The 12,159-nt window shown below is 37.4% G+C and overlaps 1 protein-coding gene across 4 annotated transcripts in view; it reads left to right on the top strand.

The window, feature by feature from the left end:
* NME7 (NME/NM23 family member 7) overlaps positions 1 to 12,159 on the top strand; it is a 147,371-nt gene that overhangs the window by 96,295 nt on the left and 38,917 nt on the right. The window lies entirely within an intron of this gene.

Genomic DNA, 12,159 nt, shown 5'->3' with positions numbered 1-12,159 from the left:
ATAGTAGTGAATGAAATTCCCCAGGGAGAGCCAGAAGGTAAGAGGAGAATATGGAGTGGACCCTAGGCAGTAAGAAGGTGAAAATAAAGGAGCCCGAGAGGAACTGTCAGGAGGATAACTTGGATTGTGGTATCGTGTGGGCGAGTAAATGGAGAGCTTCAGGAATAAGGGGATGGTCCAGAGTGATAAATGCTGAAGACAAGTCACAAATGGAGAGAATCTGTGGGCAGTTAGAAGAGTATCAGTGTCCTTTGCCAAAGCGATTGAGATAGTGTTGTGAGGCAGAAGGCTGAAGAGTAAATGAGAAAGTGGAGATTATTAAGACTTCTAAAAGGGGAGGGTAAGAGGTGGGACAGTAATTAAAATTGTCTATTTTTTAAGTAAGTGATGGGAGAGACATGAACATTTTGATAGGATGTATAGAATAAACTATTGAAAAGAGAAAGGTTAAAAACAAGGAGAAAGGTAATTATAATGAAGGAAGTTTCCTAACCTAGACGTTGCAAAGAGATGGAAGGGTTAACTATTAAAAGAAGAAGAATGGCACTTTCTTTGGCACTGAATGAAAGGAGAGAATGGAAGGATAACGTGTGTGTGTGTGTGTGTAGGAATTTGAGGGAGATTAATCTCTTGATATTAGTCTCAATTTTTTTTTCTGTGAAGCAGAAAACAAAATTGCTGAGAGAAAATATTTAATTGAGGATGGAGCCTTAATGATAATGGTGAACATTTGCAATGCCAGCTGTGGCGGATAAGCGGGCAACAGACATGATAAATTATAGTGGGTTGGATGGATAGATGGATGGGTGGATGGATGGATAGATAGAGAGATAGATAGGATTATAGCCTAGGATGGCAGCATGAGAAGCATGGCTAGATTGACTGCCCTCAAGCTTGTGTTCAAGGTTTCCATTAGCATAGGAGAGGTTAATATTGCAGATATTAGTCTTGGCTCAGCCCTTACATAGAAGGTTGCTGAGAAGTTAAACTTGAGTCATAGGAGAGAGCTACTATTCTCTATGTCTCTACTGTCCAATATAGTGGCTGTTAGCCACCTGAAACATGGCTGCTTCTAACTGAGGTGTATTGTAAATGAAATATACACCCAGGACTTAAAAACTTAGCACAAATTAAAAATGCAAAGTAGCTCACTAATAATTTTTATTAATTACCTACAGAAATAATATTTTGAATATATAGGGTTACATTATTTTATTAAAATTAATTTTATTTCTTACTAATGTGGCCACTAGACAATTTAAAATTACATACATGGCTCACATTACATTTCTTTTGGACAACATTGCTATTGGTAATTATAAGAGAAGATTAGATGATTTCAAAAAATGCTCACCTTGGTCTGGAACCTTAGCTGCTTACTGCAGCTTTAAAGGGAATCATAGAGGACCTGGGCAGTTTAGGAAATTAACCTTCAAAGCGAGTTTGCCCCAAGTGATTGGATCTTTGGATATACTTTTTCTTCAGTGTTGTCCATAGAATCAAGTTATCCACATCTGTAAAAGGCAAAAACTGTCGGCCTTGTCGGCATAATAGGGGATTTGTGAGATTCCTGTGAAATAGTACATCCTTTTAAAAACACAAGTACAATTTCAGTGCCTTGTTGTTAGCTATGAGTTTATTTATAATATCATGAAGACAATGATTATGTCTTCTGAATGCCTCCAGTTTGGCCAGACACTATTAGACATTTTATGGGCAGTGTCTCATTTAATTCAGCCTGATAAGCTGAAGCTATGCCTTTGAAGGCACCAAAATATTTCTACTAACTGCTGAGATTAATGTTGCTACTCTAGGACAAGTAAACCTAAATTTTATAAAAATTCTCTGTGTTATTTTATAAATTGGATATACCTGTACTGTACTAAGACCAATTTGTTAGACTCACTGTTTCTTTTTTGGCTGACACGCCTCTCTATTTTCCGACTTTTAAGTTCGGGTACATGTGGTAAATGTGTTCCATGGTGGCTTGCTGCATAGATCATCCCACCACCCCAGTATTAAATCCATCCACCAGCCATCCTTCCTGATCTTCTCCCTCCTCCCAGCCCTGGGCCGCTGACAGGCCCCATTGTGTGTTGTTACCCTCCGTATGTCCACATGTTTTCATCATTTATCTCTCACTTATAAATGAGTATTTGGTTTTCTGTTCCTGCATTAGTTTGTTAAGGATAATGGCCTCTAGCTTCATCCATGTCCCTGTAAAGGACATGATCAAATTCCTTTTTATGACTGCATATACAACACATTTTCTTTATCCAGTTTATCACTGATGGGCATTTAGGTTGATTCCATGTCTTTGCTATCGTGAATAGTGCTGCAATGAACCTACACGTGCATATGTCATTATAATAAGAACAATTTATATTCCTTTGGGTATATACCCAGTAATGGGAATGCTGGGCCAAACAGTATTTCTGCCTCTAGGTCTTTGAGGAATCACCACACTGTCTTCCACAATGGTTGAACTAATTTATGCTCCCACCAACAGTGTAAAAGCATTCCTTTTTCTCTGCAACCTCACCAGCATCTGTTGTTTTTGGCTTTTTATTATTAGCCATTCTGACTGGTGTGAGATGGTATCTCATTGTGGTTTTGATTTGTATTTCTCTAATGATCAGTGATGCTGAGCTTTATTTCATGTTTATTGGCCACATGTATTAGATCCACTATTTCTGATGGTACTTTTATACAAGAGGCTTTAGGCCAGGCGCAGTGGCTCACACCTGTAATCCCAGCACCTTGGGAGGCTGAGGTGGGCGATTATCTGAAGTCAGGAGTTCAAGACCAGCCTGGCCAACATGGCAAAACCCCACCTCTACTAAAAATACAAAAATTAGCCGGACATGGCAGTACATGCCTGTAATCCCAGCTATTCAGGAGACTGAGGCAAGAGAATCGCTTGAACCCAGGAGGTGGAGGTTGCAGTGAGCTGAGATTGTGCCACTCCAGCCTGGATGACAGAGCAAGACTCCATCTCAAAAAAAAAAAAGAAAGAAAAGAAAAGAGCTTTAAGTTAGAAGTCTCATTGATTATAGGTGACTTTGGAGGGAGCCATTTCAATAGAGTGGTAAAGGTGAAAGCCAGATAGCAAAAAGGTACTTAGTAGTTGCGAACAGGGAAAACAGAGAGGAAGAAAGATGGAACCTCAGAGTATCACTGGGAGTTCAGCTCAAGAAACAGAAACCAGCCTAGGGACTTCTTTTCAAAGGAGTTCGATTCAAGGAAGTAGCTATTTACAAACTTCCTTTCTTAAGTGTTCCAGGGCCCTGAGTCAGGAGTTGCCACTGGAGCTACTGATTTCAAAGAGTACCTTGCCATACCTAGAATCCTGAAGGTGCTGCTGCCTCCACTGCTCCTGTCACAGCAGCGACTTAGGCATTGAGTCTGCACTACCCAAACACTTGTGTCTCCCACCTTGTCTGCCTGCGGCAACATCAGCAGGAAGATGGCTTCTGCTTTGTCCTGTCTTCCAAATCTCATTTAGAACTTCAACCTTGCAAGAACCCTAGCCAAAAATGTGTCTGCGGAATGTAATTTTTAGATATCTAATTTCCATCTAGAAGGAGGATAGAATAAAGAGTTGAGAGAGTCACTCTGTAGAATCTATGACATCTGATTTCTGTTGCTTATTGTAAACCATTTGAAAGGCATATGAACTTCTTAAGAAAGAGAAGAGAATTTCTGAGCCAGGATGCCCAAGGGAAATAGTGTGTGTTTTCATGCTTGAGGTAGGAAAGAGCCTGGTGCCTTTGAAAAGTTGGAAGGGATTGATGTGACTAGATCATTTCAGGTGCGTGTGGGGAGGTAAGCAGGAGCCACAGCATGCAGGACTATAGGTCAGGTCATATTGAGAATTTTTTCTTTAAGAGATGGGGTCTTGCTATGTTGGCCAGGTTATCTAGGACACCTGGCCTTAAGCAATCCTTCCATCTCGGCCTCCCAAAGAGTTGGGGTTATAGGCATGAGCCACCGTGCCCAGCCTGAGAATTTTGCATTTTCTCTTAAGAAGGAAAGCATCAGAGGATCTTGGGCGGGGAAGTGGTGTGATTCAACTTATGTTTTTTTAAAGCTTATTCTGACTGCTTTTTGGACAATATGTTTACTAGGAGTAGTGGTATCTAGGAAACCAGATAGACCAGCAGGTATAAAATCTAAAAACCCAATATTCTCTGCAGGAGAATATGGTGCCAGACTAGATGTAGAAGCAGACTGATACATTTATGTACTAGATACAGGCCATATACTGGTAGTTGTATTGACAGGACTTGGTAAGAATTGGGCGTTAGAAGTGCCAAGAGTGGGTCCCAGCTATTTCATTATTTTATTCCTTTGGGGAGGTTTCTGAACATTGAATTGTAGGTTTCTTGAAAATGGTATTTAAAGTCTGGATAGTAATTATTTTATCTGGATGGAGTAGATTGTGGAATGATTCTTTTGTGGGGAGAGATTAAGAATGGCTCTCTTGCCTTCAGGTCCATGGTATTAAAAATAAATGCCTCTTAAATTTTTTAGTAGTAATGTGAGTATACATCAGATGTTAAATCTCGTAAAATGTATTTAGAAAAACAGAAATAGGAAAATATCTACCAAAAAACCCTAACCCTAACCCTCTATGCTAATGTTTATGTTATTAGATTTTACTTATATAAGTGAATCTTCATAGTTTTTGCTAAAATACTAAGTAATTTATATAAAAGTGAGTTAAGAGAGTTGCCTGATTCTTTTCTCTTATTTTAGCTGAGCTCATCCTTCCGCAGAATGCCCAATTCTTTTAAAAAGAGGAGAACCAAGTTATCATTATTTTACTTTTAAAAGTAACACCTATGTCAAATAAGACTTCATTTTCACTTCAGCCAGTTCCTATTGTGGGCTGAAACCGCCAGCAGCGCAGTAAGAGGCAATGGTTACGATGCCACGTGGTCTGTTGAAAACTAATGAAAAAGACAGGATTGAATTGTCTAAATATTTCACCTGAAATAACATTTAATTGTGACCCTCTTCAGGTTCTCTAATTTTTATCTAATGAAAAGTGAGATGTGAAGCCTGTCATAGTTCACAAGCCAGATGTTTTAATGATTCCTCATATATAAACAAGTCGTGTATTTTCCAGTGCCAGTAAGTGTATTTTCCGTGAACCCGCAGGTGGCTCTTTCAATGAGATTAGTATTATATAAATAAGTAGTTGAGGTTAATTTTCCAATTACTTTTTCTAAAGCTGATGCATAGGTTCTAGAAGGATCCTTTGACTTAGCAGAAAGTAGCCTCTGGGTCGCTCCGCTGGCTTCCTTTTCTACCTCCAATTCCTTCCCCATGTTTCATTATCTAGTTTTAGTTTGAATTAGTCTGACATTGCTTATCTCCCAGGAATATAAAACTGCATAACTGTTTTGGTTAGTACAAAGTTGCATACTACTGGGAAAAGCTGTTTGATGGGTCAGTTTTAGTAAGATATTATTTTTGAAGTGCCAGAGGAGTCAAGGAGAGCAGTTAGCATGTGTTGTTTAATATTACAAGAGTTGTTGCAGGAGAATACCAGTAATGGATACAAATGAGAGTATTTGTTGTTTTAGTTATGATGGTGGCTTCACTGGCATTTGCTACTAAGTTTTATTACGCTTATTGCCTGTGAAAGGAGGGCAATGATTATAACATTGCTTCACAGCTGTTTTAGGGTTACCAGGACTTGAGCTATACTAGCTCCTCTTTTAATATTTATCCATTGCTAACATGGTTATCCTATAGTCTACAAAATATTTTTTTACTTGTACTTAGATTTTCCTGGAATTAGGTTAGTGACCTAGTGATTAACCACCATGTGCTACTCATTACAGGCATGCACTGCATAATGACATTTCCATCAACATCTGACTACATACAGGATGCTGATCCCATAAGATTATAACGGAGCTGAAAAATTCCTGTTGTGACGTAGTCACACAATGCATTAATCACGTTTGTGGTGATGCTGGCATAAAAAATCTGTGCTGCCAGTTGTATCAAAGTATAATATATACAATTATGTATAGTACATAATACTTGGTAATGATAATTATGTTGGTTTACATATTTACTATACTTTTTATCATTGTTTTAGAGTATGCTTTTTCTATTTATTAAAAAAAAAAGTTAAATGTAAAAGAGCCTGAGGCAGGTCCTTCAGGAGGTATTCCAGAACGAGGCATTTTATCAGAGGAGATGACAGCTCTGTGTTACTGTCCCTAAAGACCTTCCAGTGGGACAAGATATGGAGGTGGGAAACAGGGATATTGATGATTCTGACCATGCGTAAGCCTAGGCTAGTGTGTGTGTGTTTATGTCTTTGTTTTTAGCAAAAAGATTTCAAAAGAAAAATATTAAAATTAAAAAACAGAAACAGCTTATGGAATAATGATGTAAAGAAAGAAAATATTTTGTATACTCGTACAGTGTGTTTGTGTTTTAAGCTGTGTTATTGCAAAAGAGTCAAAAAGTTAAAAAAAATTAAAAAGTTTCTAAAGTGAACTAATTACAGTAAGCTAAGGTTAATTTACTATTGAAGAAATAAAAATAGTTTTATAAATTTAGTGTAGTTGACATGTACAGTGTTTTATAAAGTCTGCAGGAGTGTACAGTAATGCCCTAGGCCCTCACACTCACTCACCACTCACTCACTGACTCACCCAGAACAGCTTCCAGTCTTGCAAGCTCCTTTCATGGTAAGTGCCATCTATAGGTCTACATCATTTTTGACCATATTTTTACTGTACCTTTTCTGTTTAGATATGTGTAGATACACAAATATTTATCATTGTGTTACAGTTGCCTACAGTATTCAGTATAGCAACATGTTATACAAGTTTGTAGCCTAGGAGAAAATTATATAGCCTAGAGGTGAAGTAGGCTGTATCATCTAGGTTTGTGTAAGTACACTCTACGATGTTTACACAATGAGGAAATCACCTAATGATGCATTTCTTAAAATATATCCCTGTTGTTAAGCAATGCATGACTGTATCTGAATATATTCTATAATTGATATTTTTCTATAAATAGTAAGTTTCAAAAATCTTTTCCTAGTTTGTTTCTTAAATGGAAGGGCATTTTTATTCTTAGATAGCTTTTCTATATTGTGGAGAGCTGAAACTGAGTGGCTTTATTATGAAAGTAATTTATTCTTTGTCCAGACATATTTTATCAATCTGATAGACCTATTCAATAAACAGTGACATTCTTTACAATGACACCACCATAGAATCATTACATAAACATTCTCTTCTTTGTTTTCAGTATTTTGTCAATCACTATTCTATATTTGGTGCATTTTTTGATGTCTTAGATTTAGAGGTCATTCTATAAGCCAGAATTCTTCCTCCCACTGCAGGATTACGTGAGCAGAATTTTTAGTACTTATGATGAGCTCTAACATAACTAAATTTGACTTGATGGGACTCAGCATGCAAGGTTTTAGGGGAGGATGAATATGCCTGGAATTATGTGGAGTTTGAACAACTGCTCACCCTCTAAGTAATGAGTCTGATTTTCTAAGCATAACTTGTCATTTATAAATACTGCAATAACAATTATTTATGGTATTAGATGAAATTGTATGTTGGTACTTCGTGTTGCTTTTGTGATCTGATAATTATCTCTGCTCCTTGAAGGGAGGGGGACTATGCATGTAGTATGGTTTTCACCAGAGTTTAAGCAGCAAGAGAAATGTAAATCTGTTAGAAAAAATTAGGGGAAATCCACCAGGAAATGGAGGAGGGACGTGCTGTTATTATTCCACTCTCATTTTTAGTGTTTTTGTATTTTTTAGTATTTCAGTATTTTTTACTTTATAAGCATATGTGATACTTCATAGTAATCAAAACTAAAATTAATTTATCAATACTTTTTAAAAGAGGATCTAAAATGAAAGCCTAGATTTTTAAGAGCAGCTATGAAGAAAACACCTATTATTTTATATCTTTAGGTTTCATTGTTATCATTTACCTAAATAAAACATTTTATATCAGTAAAAATACTTCATGTTTTCTGAGGTTTATTAATGAATAATTAGATCATAATTAGATTATGATATAATCTAAACTTATGCCTTTATTCTAAAACTATGATGATTAAAACTCTTAAGAGATGTTATATGTTTATTTAAAGATAACATAATATTGGTTAGATTATCTTTGACATTTGTCAAAATATGCCTTTTTGTCTCTTTAAGAATTATCTTAATCTCCTTAAAGAGATCCTATTTTATCCTTGTTTTACAAATAAGAACATTAAAACAAGCACAGAGAGATTAAATAATGTGGTGCGGTCACACAACTATTACGTGGCAGAGGCAGAATTCAAATCCAGAGAGCCGTTTTCCACAGCCCCCGCTCTTATTTGCTACTCCATCCTGGCACTCTGAATAGAAGTGTTGTCATTTTATGTCAGTCAACAAATATTTACCAAACATTTACTGTGTGTTTGTTAGTGAGATAAAGAATATAAAGGAAGTTTTATATTGTGTTCAGGGATTGAAATCTAATGGAATCTTAATAAAATAGGCTCACAAAACAACTATATAAATTGTGAATCAAGAAGGCCTATATTGGAAGTGTAATCCACTGCAGGAACATTGAAGAAGGAAGGATTACTCTGATTGGGAAGGCTTTATTTTCTTAGAGGAAACAGTGTTTTCATTGGGATGTGTAAGCTTTCAGGGCAGGTGTGAGTGAAGTAGATTTAGACAAGAGTCAGGAGGACCTCGAATGCCACACTGAAGACTTTAGACATTTGGCCATAGGCAATTATGAGCCTTCAAAGATTTTTTGAACAAGTGAATAACATGATCATATTGGCATTTAGGTACAAAATTACAGCAGTATGAAAAATGAATTAAAGATGGTTTGTTGGGTTGGAGAAATAGAGATCATCAGTAAGATGAAACTTCATCAAGATGACGGAAGACTATATGTGCCCATCATCTCCTTGCTGCCCAAGTTCTTACAGGAATTTGCAGGAAGTACTGTTTTACTTTGTGTTGTTTTAAAGAGTGAGTCTCCAATGATGCTGGAAAATAAGAAAGAGTACCTCATATACTCATATATATATATATGTTTTTGTGGGTTTTCTTTTTTTTAGTTTTGTTACAGGCCATAAACTTTAAAAGACTCAAAGCAGATAGGATTGGGTTGTTGGGGAAGACCGACACTCTAAAACATGCAAGAGAGAACTGCTCCAGAAGGCATGGGGTGCTGGGTGGACACACATCAGGCATGTGGATGCAAAGTGGAGGAGGGGCATGGGACTGTAAGAAGGGTGGTTAGTTGGAGGGCTGCAAGAGGAGCGACAGAGTACATCAGCGCCTTCACACTTGCTTACATCAAGCAGAAGGCAGCTGCTTAGCCACAGCCTAAGGCACTGAACGTGGGGCTTGAGCTAAAGAGGCAGAGCAATGGGAAGGCAGCTAATGACACTCAGGAAAAGTGGTAGTACCCACTTCTGAAAAAAAGGCAACCAGACTGCCATATCTAGCAGCATGTCCCCGGCATCTATGACAAGCAAATAGAGAACTCAAAAAAGAAAAACAGCCAGGAATTACCAACCATTTGAAGTTTTCTAATATCATAAAGAAGACACAAAACTCAACCAACAGAACCTAAACCTAAAGAAAACAAATTAATAGAGCTAACAAAAACAGACTGTAAAATAGGCGAGTCAGTTTCCTTAGAAAGACTTAAGAGATTATTGGATCCATGGGGAAAAAAATGTATAGATACTGGAAATTAAAAACCTATTTGTTGAAGTTTTTATAATACATAATAAATTAATAAAATAGCACAGTGAACCTAGTTAAAAGCAAATTAGTGAGGTAGCAGATCAAATGGAGTTATTCTCCAAGAGTATAACACGAAAAGATAATTACATGGAAACTGTAAAAGAGAAAGGAGAGTTAACACAAGAAATCTCAACATCCTTCTTACAGAAATAAAGGCAAGAAGAGATAAAATTGAGGAGAAAAATAAATAGTGGAAGCTGACTGAAGATGTATATCTTAGATTAAATTGAACCATTGAGTAGGGAACAGAATGATCAGTAAATGACAAAGGCCTAGTTAAAGAGATAGTAGAAAACCTTCCAGAAAGAAAAATAAAAATAGTTACCTAAAGGGAATGGTAATCAGATTGTAGTAGTCTGAAGTGCCATAGTGTCTAAAGTGCTATATATGTATATGTGTGTACATGTGTGCATAGTGGTTCTGTGGAGAGCCACTCAGATGTCCCTGTGCCCTTTAGAACTGAAACGCTCATACCTTAGCTGCTGGGAGTGTTAGGAGCTGACAGTAATCTAGAAAATCTCTCTCCAGGAATTGTCGTCTGCTGAAGAAAGTTACCTTGCCCAAGGTCATGTCTCCTTCCCTGGAATGACCCACATCTAGTAATTTATCACTTTGGAGGATAAATGCCTGACCCCTTTGTCTCCATCAGGACAACTCTGAAGGGCCATTGCAGCTCCAGAGCTGTGTGTAGGATTGTCCGAGGCCATCCTGTTTTCCTCACTCCCCTGCAAGTGTAGATCCTAAGGCCACAACCACTAAACTTTTTGCCAACATATCTCCACTTCAGAGTTGGTTTCCCAGGGAATGCAAACTGTGACAATGTTTTTAAACACCATGGGATACTCACTAACATTCATTATGTATTAGTATACAAAATTCCTTCGAAGACAGATGGAAGAAACCATATTTTCTGACCATGATACAATATGATCAGATATTAACAACAACCCCAGGAACCACCAACTAATCCTATTTATATTCACAAACACACACACACACACAAATGTCTTCAGATTCCAAGTGCTGTGCATGTGGCAGACACTTATATGAAAGTAATATTTTAATGAATGTAGTACAAGTCAAATAAAATTTTCTTTTTTTTGATGCAGGGTCTTGCTCTGTCGCCCAGGCTGGAGTGCAGTGGTATCATCTCAGTTCACTTCAGCCCCACCCTTACAGGCTAAAGCCATCCTCCCACTCTGTCTCCCAGTAGCTGGGACTGCAGGTGTGCGCCACTGCACCCAGCTAATTTTTGTATTTTTTGTAGCGATGGGGTCTCTCTGTGTTGCCAAGGCTGGTCTCGAACTCCTCCCAAAGTGCCAATTATGGGTATGAGCCTGGCCATCAAACGAAATTTGAGAGAGAATGGGTTCTAATAAAACAGTCTACTGAAACTGAGTAATTTAAAAGTGTTTTTCCCTGACCAGAAATAAGAAAAAGAACATAAGTACTCACCTTTCATAATTTTATAAATTACATCTTATGTCACAAAATGGCAGCTTATCACTATGTAAGAAGAGTAGGTCTTTTGTTTGTTTGTTTTTTGAGATGGAGTCTGATCTGTCACCCAGGCTGGAGTGCATTACACAGTCTTGGCTCACTGCAAGAGTGATTCTCCTGCCTCAGCCTCCTGAGTTTCTGGGATTACAGACATGCACCACCAAGCCTAGCTAATTTTTATAGAGACAGGGTTTCACCATGTTGAGACAGGGCTTCACCGTGTTGGCCAGGCTGGTCTCCAACTCCTGACCTCAAATGTTCCACCCACTTCCACCTCTGAAAGTGCTGATATTACAGGCATGAGCCACCATGGCTGGCTGCATAGGTCTTTAATATTGTATACTTACTTGCTAAAAAATTTATGGAGAACAGAATGAAGGTAATAAATATGAAATAAAATATAAAGACGTCCTTATTTTCTACTTTGTCAAAATGTTTTTCCTAAACATAATACATTTATAGCTGATATTTGATGGAAACCTGGGAAATAAAACTTAAGTAATTAAATAAACACATGCCTTTAAAACATCCTTAAGTGATGGAAACACAAATGTGAATGCTGCTCAGAATCTTTGCACCCTAAGCTATACCTATCATGATTCTTTTTGAAGAATGATTCTTTCTTTATTTCATAGAGGTGATCCTCTATGAAATTTCACATTTTGTGTTATTCCCATAATCTGTTGATAAAAAGCAATGCAATTATTATTTTCCCCCAGATGTAGATGACAGCAGACTTTACATTGGGCCGCAGAAAAACCCTTCATTGAACTGAAACTTCTCAGTGCTCAAGATTTAATACCTTGGCCTCTCAATCTGTTGCTTTTCTTTCT

This window comes from Aotus nancymaae, unplaced genomic scaffold, assembly GCF_030222135.1.
Source record: "Aotus nancymaae isolate 86718 unplaced genomic scaffold, 86718_ANA_hifiasm-v0.15.2.pri h1tg000108l, whole genome shotgun sequence".
Taxonomy (NCBI): domain Eukaryota; kingdom Metazoa; phylum Chordata; class Mammalia; order Primates; family Aotidae; genus Aotus; species Aotus nancymaae.
Note: the sequence above shows the minus strand (reverse complement) of the source record. Positions and strands in the feature narration are given on the sequence as shown.